Here is a 13,713-nt window from a genome sequence, read left to right on the forward strand (position 1 = left end):
AGACCAGAGAAACTGATCATCTTGCAGTGGTCTCCAGAGCTGTAAGTGTGTTTCTCCATTAAATTGTTGTCATCATTGCTTTAAACTACACACACATACACAATTATTTGCTGAGATCAATATTTTTTAGATAGGACAAGGGAATGCCTTATCAATAGATATTATCAGCTTACCGTTGTTGCCTGCTCCCTTTTTCTATATTCCACTCCAAGTCAAATAGAAGATTACGTCTTATCATAAAGATCCTATAATTACAGCTCAGTACTAAATTTCTTCTCATACTCTATCTTGTCACCTTTCTTCTAAGTACAGGGAAAAAAGTACATTATTTTTTGTTAGAAATTCTAACAAGAACTCTTCAGGCCTGTCCTCTGATCAGTTTTCACCCCTCGGATTTAGCTGCAGCCACCCTCCTTGTTCAGGCTGCATGTTGCACAGGTGTTCCCCATCCCCAGTTATGCAGGTGTTGGACAAGTCCCCCCCCCCCCCATCCCTTTCACTCACCAGCTCTCACTCTTCAAAGACCAAGGCGGCAATAAATGCCCCTAATAAAAATATGTCGGCGACAGTGCACAATTGGCCCCTTTATTCATATGCTCCCTCTTATGGTTTCTTAGGACATAATTAAAGCTGGTCCTGCTCTCTTGTTTACCTGTTGTCGGATGATGTGTGTGGCAGTAAGTGAGGTCACCGGGAAGCATTATTCTCTCCGCCGTCAAGGCAATAGGAGAGATGGAGAGTGACCAATGTTGGGAGCAGCGCACTTATTACTCCGGCTCTCCCCTCTCTCTTGCCGCGTCTCATTTTTTGATTGCTGCATTCATCATCGGGTGGTCGTGCTCTACATTATGGTAATAGGAAAATGAATGTCCTCCACAGGATTAATGTGTATACCCTGTCATATGTTTCAATCATTTATCAAAATTAAGATTCGGCTGCTTTCAGCTCGATGAACGCTGGCTGTTTGCGGGATTGCGTCTTAAATATGGAAATGATTGCTTCTATTCGAGGCAAAGCAGAGGGAGGCTTTTTATTTGTGCTTCAATTAAAAACTTTGCATGCCGTTCCTGGTGAATGCAGAAACCCTTTAGGTTGACAGTTGCGGGGTATAAATTTTGATCAAGACCAGAAAGCAGATCACAAACTATTTTCTGACTATTTCTGCACTTTTGAATTGCACTATCCAACACCCCCCCACCCCCAACCCCTTCTGTAGTTATGCAGCCTGCTTGCTAAACCCCTTGAGGTGTTGTTACAATTTAGGGAAAGTGGTTAGTACTGTTAGGAGAATGGTTCACCAGCATCATTTTCCCTAAAATCTACTAAAACTACTCACAGGCAGCTAACTTTGCCCTGTTACAGAGCTTGAAGGCTTTCTAAATGGCACCTGTTCAGGTTTTTATCTCTGTTAACTTTAAATAAATGTTTCCATGACAACCTCTATGCAAGTTAAACCAACCTGAAGTGATCAAGCCCTTCTTTTTTCCCTTTTTTCCTCCCTCGCACTTTGATTCCCTCCTCTCTGTAAGGCAGGATTGAATCCGTGTTGACAGTTTTGGCCTTTAATGGCACTTTTGTGCTGCAAAAAAAGAATTTGTTTACCAGGATCATAAGCTGCAAGCTGTCAGCCTGAGAGAAGTTGACTTCTTAAGATAAAAGGGTGCATTACATGCTTAAGAGGTCACCCTTTTTTGCGCTGTAATTATCCACATCACGGTAATGATGTTTTGTGTGCCCCAGTTACTAAGATTCTGGAGACAGCTCAGACTTTTTTAGTTACGCTCTGGGTCACTTCTTAAAGCCCGACTAGGCTGGCTGTGAGTCGACAAGAACCGATGTGACTCCTTGGCTAGAGAAAGCTGTACAGGGTGGGGTCAGGGGATGTGGATTATAGAGGAGATTGTTGGAACTTACTCACTTGTAGTTGATGATCTAGTGTAGAATTTCCTTTGTTTCCATTTATGTCAGATGTCATGTTTGGTTTGTCAGCCAGAAACAAATTGCCAACATGAAATGGATAAGGGATATTCAAGAAAAGTAAAAAAAAAAAAAAGCAGATTTTAGGGTTGTGTAAACTGTGGCTTTTAAATGCATGTAAAATGTTTCAAGGTTTTCATGCAGTACTCCTTTGTGCCATATTTACTTTCCAGATCTCTCTCTCTCTCTTTCAGCTCAGATCCTCCTTAAGCACAGTACTCAATATATTAATATTCAATAGTTAATTTTTTTCCAGTAAACTAAGTGAAATGCATTTTCTCTCTCTCTCTATATATATATATATGTATATGTATATATATATATATATATATATATATATATATATATATATATATATATATATATATATATATATATATATATATATATATATATGTGTGTGTGTGTATGTGTAAATATGTATATGTATGTATATTTAATGCATAAAGCACAGCCAAAACAGATTGGGATTTTTTTTACTAGAAACTGTTAAATGCAGCCCAGATTCCATAAAAGCCCTGAATATCAGCACCAACTTTAGTATGATTAGCCAGTTGCTGTGCTTGACCTAAAATGCAATGATTTCACTAAAAATGCTTAAAGTTCTGTATTTCTGGTGGTACCTCCCAAATACCCTGGTGCCCCGGGCAGAGAGCCACAACCTCCATATTTAAACAGTTGCCACTGGCTTCAAACCAAGGTTTGTTTTTGGTTTGTTTTTGCTTTCTGTGTTTTAAAAACTGCATGTTTATGTACAGGTCAGTATAGTGTTTCAGGCATTACAGCTTTTACTGTGTGAAAAAATGTCAGTTTTGGGGTCTACCCTTAAATAAAAGAGACAGGGAGTCACTTGTGGTAAGAGGCAAGGTCGGTGTTGCTCAGACCACATTCAGCCATCAGCCTTGTCACTCGTAAACAGTCAGACATCACGCGAGATATCACTTGGGCCAAGAGCATTGGCTACCTCAGCCCTTGTTCAAATGCATAGAGTGTTTTCAAGACATCTTCTGAATCCTTTACAGTAAATTTAAGATAAGTGAGCTATGTCATGCACCCTCACAAAATCAAATTTAGAGCCAGAACTTTCTAAATTAATTATGTTTAGGAAGATTATTTCCTCATAATTGAGAATCAGAGTAGCTGGTTTAATAATATATTAAAATTAAACTGTTTTGCATTGATGAGTTGTATCAAGATAACAATAAAAAGGCATACTAGACACAGATGAGGAGAAAAAGATCTGTTTATTTCGAACATGTTGTGGGTGAAAAAAACACATGGGGGGTGGGTAATGACAATAACAATTTTTGACAGGCACATTAGGCTGCAGAAAGAGCATCCAGCTTGAGGCTGAGGGCATATGGTGCTGCCTTCTGCTGGCGTAGCTTTAGACCAAGTTACAACACTGGTAAAGGGTCACCACTGTCTCGGGTTTGTTCCTTCTGAATCCCCCATCTAAACAAAAACAGGAGGCATAATGCAAATGGGGGACTTCGGTAGTGGGGGCAGTTGCGTAGAGGACCATGGTCAGGCAAAGGTTGTTGTACACTAGCTGCATGAATGCACCAAGTCATGGCCTATTTGTGTCAGGACTTAATATGGTCAAATGTAGAGGAGAGACATTTGACATTTTTACAAATGCCTCTTTTTAACTTTCCATGCTGTCACTGCCGCACTCCCATGTATCTTCTCTCATCATCTGAACACCACTCATCTTACAGTCCTCCTTCCTATTCTAAACAATGGCAGTTGTTTCCACCACTTAGGTTTCTTCTTTGCAATGTGGGTTGGATAGACTTGGATAATGTGTAGGATGACGCAGGTCTTTGGTCTGAAGGCAGCAGATCGGTGGGTGGGTAATTACAGCCTTCTGTGCGCCTTCCTGGATTTTCCTTGAATCACAGTCATAGGCCGTGAAGTTCAGCTTCCAGTTCATCTCTGAGAATGAAATGAAGAAGTCAAACCATATGGAGCTAGTACAACAATTGTTTATTTTTATGATATTTGATGGGTGGGGTTTAAATTAGATTGTCACTTCTGGCAAACAGAAGGGCAGATGGTGCAGACTTGAGCGCCCATCAGAGCCTGAATACCTTCAGGCAGCTGTTGGTCATAAACTTTTTTTTAATATTTTTTTTTATGCTCTTGCTCTCTTTAACATGACTTGGGTCAAGAGGAATCAAACCTGTTACAACACCTGTTTCTGCATATGCAAATCTGTTGTTTTGTCATTTCATTAGGCAAGGCTAAAAGACAAGGGTCCCTTGTGGTTGCAATTGCGACTGGCACTGAGCCCAGCTGGCATGCCACACAGCAGCAAAGATGCTTTAGGCAGGGTTAGGGGAACAGGGAGTAGCTGGAACTCAGCCACCAGGTGCCTTCATATCACCAGTTCAATTTGAAAGGGTTGTAAAAAAAGGACCAAAAAGATATTTAGCTACAAAGCTGAGAGGTTGATCTCTCTAACAATATGTACTTTATGTGCACCTTTAAAAATGATTGATACCCCTTGAACTTTTTCACGTTTTGTTGGAATTTTCAGGGATATATCAACACAAAGTATGTATAATTGTGAAGTAAAAGACAAAATAAAGCATGTTCTTCAATTTCTTTTACAAACAGAAATGTGAAAAGTGTCTCTGGCAAATTGCATTCAGTAGTTGCTATGTATGGAGGAAAGCAATCACCATGGTGAAACCTGGTGGTGGTGGCAGCATCATGTTGTGGGGATGCTTTTCTTTGCAGCGAAAGAATCAATGGCAAGATGGATAACGCTAAACAAATAGCAATCCTACATGAAATCCTGGAGAAGCTGCAAAAGACTTGAAGCCGGGACAGAAAATAGTGCATTATTGCTTTTAATAAGCTTTACACATCTATAAAGACACATTTTTTAGCGAATCCCAGTCTGACGTTTCTATTGTACATTTTTTAGATCATCTTGCTTCTACTTCACAATTATACACTACTTGGTTTTAGTATATCACATAAAATCCTGATTAAAATAAAGCAGTTAGTTACTGTAGTCTTACATGTGGAAACGTGAAAGAGGTGTGAATATTTTTACACTGTAGATGCTAAGGAGGAAGGACGCGCTTAGAAGTCAAAACTGGTAAACGCGTGCCTGCCACGCGCCTATCACATTCTTCCCCACCCTCGCAGCGTTCTCTCCTCCTCTCCCTCCTCCCATCCTCATCCCTCCATCATCTGGCGCTCTCCTGCAGCGCTCGCCTCTTAACCACATGTGCCAGCACCAGGCCCGCTCATGCTCCGGGGCTAATTGTTCACTGGTAAACTGGGGGCTCGTCAGTGGGGGTCTTCCCCTTCATCCAGAAGCAGGGATAATAAGCAGGTCGGTAGTGGTGGCAGCAGCGGTGGTGGTGGGGTTACAAATCATGATCCCTCCAAGCAGTTTATTTTTCTCCGTACAAGTCTGGAGATTGTCCCTTGTAATCCGTCCTGTGTGCTCAATGCAACAAATACACCATGAAATTAAAGGTTTTTACACGAGCATAAAGCAAGAGCTCCATGGAGATTGCCAAAGCTCTCTTATTGTAGGGTATGTTTCTTTTCCTCATCTTCTGCTTCTGATCATGATTAATGCACCAATGGTAATGTAGTGTCATTGGGACTATTTGATATTTTTTATTGTAAAGAATCTTTGCTTTGGCCAGGTTAGTTTTACTCAGTTTTTGAGAAAAAATTGCCCATCTTTTCCATTTTGTACTGCTCTAATCTGGTACCACTGATGTGTTTCTTGAAGTGCCTCCCTCAGCCTTAAATGTTTCATGAACGGATGGAAAAACCTATAACTAGCCCTTGCACTGAGTTAATCTCATCTGATAACTCAGGCCTTCCTCTTTCTTCTGTCTTTCTCCACCTCGGCTTGGTGGGTCTGGCTCTCAGGTCTGCTTCTCTCTCACCACACAGATGGTATTAAAGCCAGGGCCCCGCAAACCCCCTCTGATACGGGAGAGTTCATTAGAGATGTGCCTTTGATGGGCAGCCTTTTCATGTGACTACCGGTTTTTCAAATACCTTGATGTAGAAGCTTAAGAAGGCATTGTGCAGTAAGCCCTCCTTTTGATGCGACTTATTTAGATCTGCATAGTAAATCAGGGGGGAGTAAATAACCAGCCAGCAGATGGAAGCAAGGAGATAAGGCAGCGACGAACAATCGCATTTGTATTTTGTTATGATGTTGACAGCAGCTAAAATTCACTAATCTAGAGCCACTGATCTGCATTTCAAAGAAATCTCATTTAGCAGCAGGGAGGATAAAGTTCCGCTCATTGTGTCTATTTTATTGCATTCTTTGCTAATTTATCTGCCCGCAGATTTAACGCGCAGGGCTCTGTGGTGGGAGCCGGCGTCCGTGCGTTGCATAGGGAGGGTCTTAAATACTGTGAAAGCGGTTACGTCTAGACTGTGAGCTGAGGGTAATTACACGTCTGACCATGAATAGAATGAGTTTGAAGACTCATCTTTCTTCGGGCAGGCCTGAATTGCTCGACTAATGCTGATAAGGAGCGTTTGGTCCCCACAGAAATATTGCCAGTGACTTTCCATAACACCCCACCATGGATGGTATTTACTTTTAAGATAAAGTTATTGTGTACAGTAATCTGACTTGTTAGCATAATGTCCTCTTTCATGGCAGGACCCTCCTTTTTTCTGCCGTGTGGAGGTATTTGCGGCCCAGGCCTTAAATAGTTTATCTTGACTTAGTGTGTGGGTGCTTTATGTAAATATTGGCCTATAGCATTATTAGGCCTTCATGAATACTTGAATGCATTTGCCATATTTATAAGTGGATAGAATTTACCAATGGTTTTACATTTGGCAAGAAGACACGTGTTGTATTTGGAAATCCCCAAGAACTGGAGGTTATACAGGCTAATAGGATGCCAAATGCTTTTCTAGTGAATAAAATATGACACGTGTACAGCCCAGAGGTGTTGAAGTCTGTGTGGGAGCAAATAATTTAGAAAAAAGGGGTATTAAATTTTTTATATCTGAAAGACATTCAAAACTGTTGGTTTTTGCGACTTTATTTATTCTGGTCAAACATCAATCAAGTTGTCATTTCAGTGTAAATGATGTAGGTTAAAGAGACTTTACAAGACAAACAGTTCTAATTCTTATCCGGAGTACATCCCAGTCATACAGGCAGATTTGGATTTATCTATTTCCAATTTAGTTTATCAAGGCAAATGTTATATATGCTATATGGGAAAGTCCAGCCAAATGCATCGAATCTTTAACTTTGCAGCAATAACATCTTGAGTAGGCATGTGGCAACAGTGAAGAGGAACAGCTCCTTTTTAACAGGAGGAAACTTCCAGCAGAATCTATCTCAGTATGAGCAGCCATCTACCACGGTTAACTGGGTAAACTTTCTTACATAAAACATAAACATAAAATAGATAAAACATGAAATATGTCCAATAATGTTAAGCACATATTCTTAACAACAGTTAATCAATCAAACATCTTAACTTAGAAGGCTGGGAAGCAGTCTTGTGTTTCTCCTTTTTGCCGATATAAGCAGTTCACAAAGTTTATGGAGAGGATTTTAGGAGCCTCTCACAGTGTTCAGAGTCTTGTTCCTATAGCAGCTCTGAAATGGCTAAATAAAAATTCATGCAGAATGACTATTGACTGTGCCCATTTGCTCCAATGAATAAAAAAGGATCAAAGGTTTTTGAGGAAGATAAAGTCCAATCAAATGTAATTTTAGATACGTGGAAAAATATCCAATTAGACTTAATCCGGACTAATTGGCATTCAATTAATCAATTAATTAAGAAAAAGGTAATCTGTGTTTCTGTAAATTACAAAATAAAACTTTTATTCCAATCCATCTTTGGACAAATATTTCATCTTATTGTAAAATAATCTTCCATAAAGATCATAGAAGCCTTCAAAATGCATTCCTCTATGACTTCATACTGTGGTCAACTAAAGTTACTGTAAATTTAGTCGACAAACGTCAAGGAAGATTCAATCATCTTAAACCAGACAAAAAAATACAATGACAACAGACTGTGACCAAACCTAAATAATAGTTAAAGCTAAATTATAATACGAACCTCACACCTCACCATTTTATCTCTGACTGCTTTTATTTCAGAACTGCAAACAAACTATTTTATACACATTTACTATTGAATACACGTGTATTTATTTTGGTTCTTCCACTGATCAAATCAAATGCTGGTAGATATCATTTGTTGGAGTCACATTTCTTTACATTAGATAACAGAAAATTACTTAGTAGGGTATGAAATTTCCCCCCCTGTGGACATAAATTGATGCATGGTCGGCAAAATGACAAGTAGGGTGAAATAACCAGCTCCCCTCTTAGGGCAGATCCTGGAGTGCTCCCCTCACCACTGGAGATTCTGCAGGACCCTCTTTCCTGCCTTATTGCAGCATTCATGAAGAGTTTGATAAAAAATATTATACAAATTATAAATTCTGTTCTCAGATGTTTATCTACATCATTCCCCAGCCACCTTAAGGAACTTGAGGGGGAACCCCGTGTCCCGCTTGAGTAAATGTTGCCTGCTAATCTGTGCAACATTCTCCACAAACTCAAATTATCACAGTTGGCATGTTTTGTTTTTCGGCTTTTCCCTTTGAGCTGAGGCCTTTTTTGTACAGTTCAGAGAGCACATTCCTCAGGATTCAGCAGCCGCTGGTTGCCTGTAGGGGTCATTGAAATTCTGGGAGAATAAAAGGGGGCAAAGCACACACACACAAATACACACACCTCAGAGAGGAACCTTCAGTCCATTGTGTGAATTTTGTGCCCCATGTGCTACTACCATTCTCTAAAGTAATTATTTTTATGTTTTACTGTAAATGTGATGCATCGGTAACTGCAGTCATGATACTGAGAACTCCTCCTGCATTGGTGTGTGATTAAAACAACAGAACCCTTCATCCTAATTGTCCCTAGCATGTGTGTTTTGATGCAGGCAGCTGGATGGGGTACATGAGAAAATCAATAGTGTCAGGTTAACAGTGTGATTTACTTTGCGCTGAGAGCTTGAGCCTTGCAGGCACAGCACCTTTCAACTTTAGAGAGAACTCTGTGTGTGTGTGTGTGTGTGTGTGTGTGTGTGTGTGTGTGTGTGTTCTTGTACTTGTCGCTGAGTGAGAACCATTTTTCGTATTTTTATCGCAAATTGAGGACATTTTGACAAAGTGAGGACATTTTCCTGGTCCTCACTTTTTCAAATTCCGTTCTTGGGACAGGGGTTAGGTTTAGGACTAGGGTATGAATTGAGTTATTGTTAGGGTTAGGTATTAACTGGTTAGGGTTAGGGTTAGTGTTAGGGTCAGGGTTAGGCACTACAAATCAAGGAAAATGAATGGAAGTCAATGCAATGGAAGTAACCGAAAAGTCCTCATAAAGATAGTAAAACACGGATGTGTGTGTGTGTGTGAGTGAGTGTGTACTGAGGATAGTATATTATACATTGCCTGTTAGTGCATGATGCACTTAAACACACACACACACACTCAATCTTCACAGCAAATTCCATGTGCACTTTGTTGATTTAAAATTTATTGCTTTCACCTACACACCATGCAGAAAATGGTTATGCAACACATGATCTAGCCCACACTTGCCTGCAATAGCAATGAATATACCAAATGGGAGGAAAAAGCATTTTGTGAAGCAGATTTGGACTAACTGTAAGTACTTTTGGGTTTTCCCTTGTCTTAGTGAGCCGACATCGTCGGACTCCCAACCCACCCTGCGAAGGACGTCAACGACAGCAAGTTTTCTCCCTTAGGGTAAGTGTTTGAACATAATCCCCTCATGTCAACTCTTTAACTTGTGGAAAGATTAGAGCACCATTAAGTACATCTTTTCACCTGTCAGTATTTAGATAGCAGTAAATCAAAGTGTGCATCACTCAACGCAAATGTAGAGTATTTTAGTTCTCTGTGTTTGGGTGATTGGAGTAGTCGGTGGGGTCACAGGGTTCCCATTCCTCCTCTTCAAATGTAACAAATCTTCATCTTGTCCACACTGATAGAATTCCCCCTCCACTGGGCAACCTTTCCATTGTGCCTGTTTGGTTTTCACACCCCAAGGATTTTCAATCTACTCTCACTTAGAAGTTATGCACTCTCTCTGACAAATGTGGTCAAGTTCAAATTTCACCATTTCTTATTATTTTGCTGATCTCTGTTTTTAGATTTTAGATTTCTTCTTTTCCTGTTTTTCTCCTCTAGGATGAAATATGCGCTCTCTGCATCCGTAGAAAGAAGAAGACAACACACAGTGTGAGGTGAAAAGTGGTAAGTGAAGACCATGCCTGAGTTTGTGATAATGGATATTGTGTTTGCTGCGATGAGCCACATCAGTCGGTAACTGTTGATGGGTTCAGTTTTAGTTTAACACAGTCTTTGTTGTTTAAACAAAGTATGGGTAATATTTTGTGAAATGGTCTGGAAGCATCACTTTGTTAAAGATAACACGCAGTGAAAACAAACACCAAATATATACAAATATATTTTATATAATAGAATTGGGCTTCCTTTTGATATTGCAAAGTACGGTAAAAAACTGAATTTTGGCTGTAGGCTGTATAACTGTAAAAAGTTAATTGGGGGTTGCAAAAGTAAAATATTAAAGAGATAAAAATGCTTTTCAGACATTTTAAACATGTTGATTGACATGTCATCACAATATCAAGTTCTACCTAGGGTTTGAAAACTTATGGTTTTAAAAGCGCTGAAATTTCCATCCCACTGTTCTGATGGGTTTAAGTGATTTCACTGAGATGTCAGAAAATTACCATACCTGTTGCTGCACACAACTGGCCAGCTGGCTGAAAAGGGGCTACTACACAGAGTCTTAAAAAAGACGTGAAGAGTCAGGGACTGTAAATCAAAGGACTGTCCCAATCACTTTTATTAAGGTAAGAGCTTGTTGTCGCCCAAGATTATTGTCTCAAGTATTTTATACCAGCCCAAGTCCACACTGTAATACGTATATTGATTATTTTTAAGCACAATGTTGTTTTAGCATCAAATCATCTATCCCTAACCTTCATCTGATTGCTTTTTCTGTTATACTCGAAGAAAGTGCATCAAAGTACACAATGTAGGTTGATGAGTTTATAAAGCAAACATAGTGGGAGTTCTTAATTTTGATGCATTTAAAAAATAGAAACAAGGTATCTGACCTGCCAATCAGTGATCAGAGCCAAACAAGAAAAAACAAGCTCATTCCAGTCTCCAAGTTTTCTTGGTGCCGTTGCATATCGACTTTGTTTTAGGTGCCAGAAACTACCGAGCATATGAACTAAAAATGGCGGTTCTTTCCCATTTTTAAGATAATCTGAAATCCTGATATGAGTGAGGATGAAGCAGAAATATTTGAAGTAGAAACTCAAGGTAAAGATATTTTTTAGAACATTTGTGAGATGCTGTGCTGAACTCTTCAACGGCCCTGGGTTTCTTGAGTCCAGATTTCCACCTAAAAGAGATTTAAATATTACTTCTTAATTTGTCTAGTACTTCAGTTAAATCTTCAAAGATGAATCCTTACTGCATATCTGCTGGCCAGAAGACGTTCTTCTAATCATTAAAAAAAAGTGTAATTACCCCAACACTGCAAGCCATACAAAAAAAGAAGAGGAAAAAATCTACAGCAATTAAACATCTTTGGTTGCTTTAAAGAAACTAGAGTTTGGACTGAACAGCCCTCTGCTTACATTTCCAGTCTGAAATTGATTTCTTGTCATAGATCAGAGACCTCTTGTCATTCCACTTTCAATCCCCAAATAGTTTATCTGAGCCTGCTAACTGTCATCCCCATGAGTAGGCAAACACGGAAGACCTCCAGGGGTCTTTACCCTGGACACTTAAAGCAGCCAATGGGGTGAAGGCAAAAATCAAAGGGACTCTGACCATTCCCCATTGGTAGCCTCTATTGTGTGACCGCTTTGGGATTGGTGGATAATCTGAACACTGGATAGCGGGATGTGGGGGTGGCTGGAGATCAGGAAAAGCAACCCCCTTTTTTTCTAATCCTTATCCACCATTAACCCCAGTGCCCCAGTGTGTGGCTAAGATCAGGGCCCTTGGTCAATCCCCCATTCACTTCCACCCAGAATATTTTAAAGTTAAGCCCCCATGCTTAACTAAAAAAAAGTCTTACTCATCAAAGGTTTACTTTTCCTGCTTTCCCTCTCCTTTCGTTTGCTCTGCTGTCATTCTTCTCTCTATGGTCTACTGTTTTGTCTTTACACTCAGGGAGAAGGAGTTGTTGAAAGTTTTGCAAGTTCCCGAGTTTCCATTTTTCAACTTATTAAAGTTTAGTTGGAGGTGTTATGGTGTCATGCTGTGAGCAAAGTGGAGCAAAAGTGGTTGAACCAATGAAATCCTGCCTACTGCTAATCTATCTGATAAACAGACTCCTGATTATATTCAAATTACTTCCACAAGGGAGGTATTTTTTTCTATATGATATTTATGTCCCCAATTCTTTCTCTCCTTGGACAATTGCTGATAATAAGACTGATTTTAGTCCAGGTTTCCAACTCTGTGTAAACATTTCAAATTCCTTCTCTTTTTTTCTGTGCCATAGCTTTTCCTAGCAACTGTCAGGCATTTGACACATCTGAAAGAGAAATGATTGAGGGTCACAGTAGAAAAACAAGCAAGCATATGGAGGTGTAGAGTTGACGGATGGGAGTGAAGAAAAGAAATTGCACGGAGAGTGTTTGTCCAGAGTGCATAGTTGCCATGAGAATGAAGGTAGAAAGCAGGGGAGCCTCAAAATGAGGATTGCCATCATTGCTCAAGAGACGATAAAGAGTCTCAGTGAGGCTATTGATCCTTATGTCTCTTATCTTCTATCCAGCTGCTTGCAAAGTTATTTTTTTTTGTATTTTTGAAAAGAATCTGTACTTTAAAAATTTTCACTGAGAAATCATAAAAAGCAGAAATGACCTAAGCTTACTAAGGCTGACACTCTGGAAATGAATGACTCCAAACATTGCATGCACAAGTCTAATAAAAAAAAAGCATCTTGTGTTTCATGTGTTATCCTTTCCTCGCAACCTAATTGGAGAAACGTCGAGTGCGGAAGCTGGGCTGGATGGCATCCGTCCAAGAGCCCGAGATTATTGTGAAATCTAACCTAAGGCTGGGATGACATCAGAGAGGCCTGACTTTGGGTTGAACTCCATCTTTCAGGTGGGAAGAATTACGAGCAGCTTCACTCGCAGGTGATCGCGTCCAGTGGATCAGTTGCACACAGCCCTGCATTCTTCTCCCAAGGTCTAAACGCTGATTGCCCTGACAGATTGAACTTCTGTGTTATCAGCAAACTGTCATGGACCCTCATTTTTCAGACTGCACACATAGTCCACAGTTTGTTAGACATTCACCAGTACGGTGTTTTATTAGAAAATTGTCATCACAACATAAACTAAATATACAGAAATTTTACCTGCTGTTGAACTTTTTTAGTTCAGATTGCCAAGAAGTTGATTCAAAACCTTAAATATGTGAAATATTTTTAAAATGCAAATATTGTCTCATTGCCTTGTCTTACACATATATATGTATGTGTATATATATATATATATATATATATATAATTAATTAATTCATCTTTAATTAATTCATCTTTTTTTGGTACTTTATCTGCCTAAGATTAAAAGATGACAGACTTTCGCAGGGCTCACGTTTTTTTTAATCTAA

General features: G+C 39.6%; 1 protein-coding gene across 1 annotated transcript in view; it reads left to right on the forward strand.

Moving 5' to 3' along the window:
- The window catches only part of foxp2 (forkhead box P2), a 122,667-nt gene that overhangs the window by 1,582 nt on the left and 107,372 nt on the right, over nucleotides 1–13,713 (forward strand). The window contains exons 2-3 of the mRNA XM_047389793.1: nucleotides 9,716–9,786; nucleotides 10,231–10,296. The gene's annotated coding sequence lies outside the window, so the exon portion shown is untranslated. The remainder of the gene's footprint in view (nucleotides 1–9,715; nucleotides 9,787–10,230; nucleotides 10,297–13,713) is intronic.

Source organism: Girardinichthys multiradiatus, chromosome 17 (genome assembly GCF_021462225.1).
Source record: "Girardinichthys multiradiatus isolate DD_20200921_A chromosome 17, DD_fGirMul_XY1, whole genome shotgun sequence".
NCBI lineage: Eukaryota > Metazoa > Chordata > Actinopteri > Cyprinodontiformes > Goodeidae > Girardinichthys > Girardinichthys multiradiatus.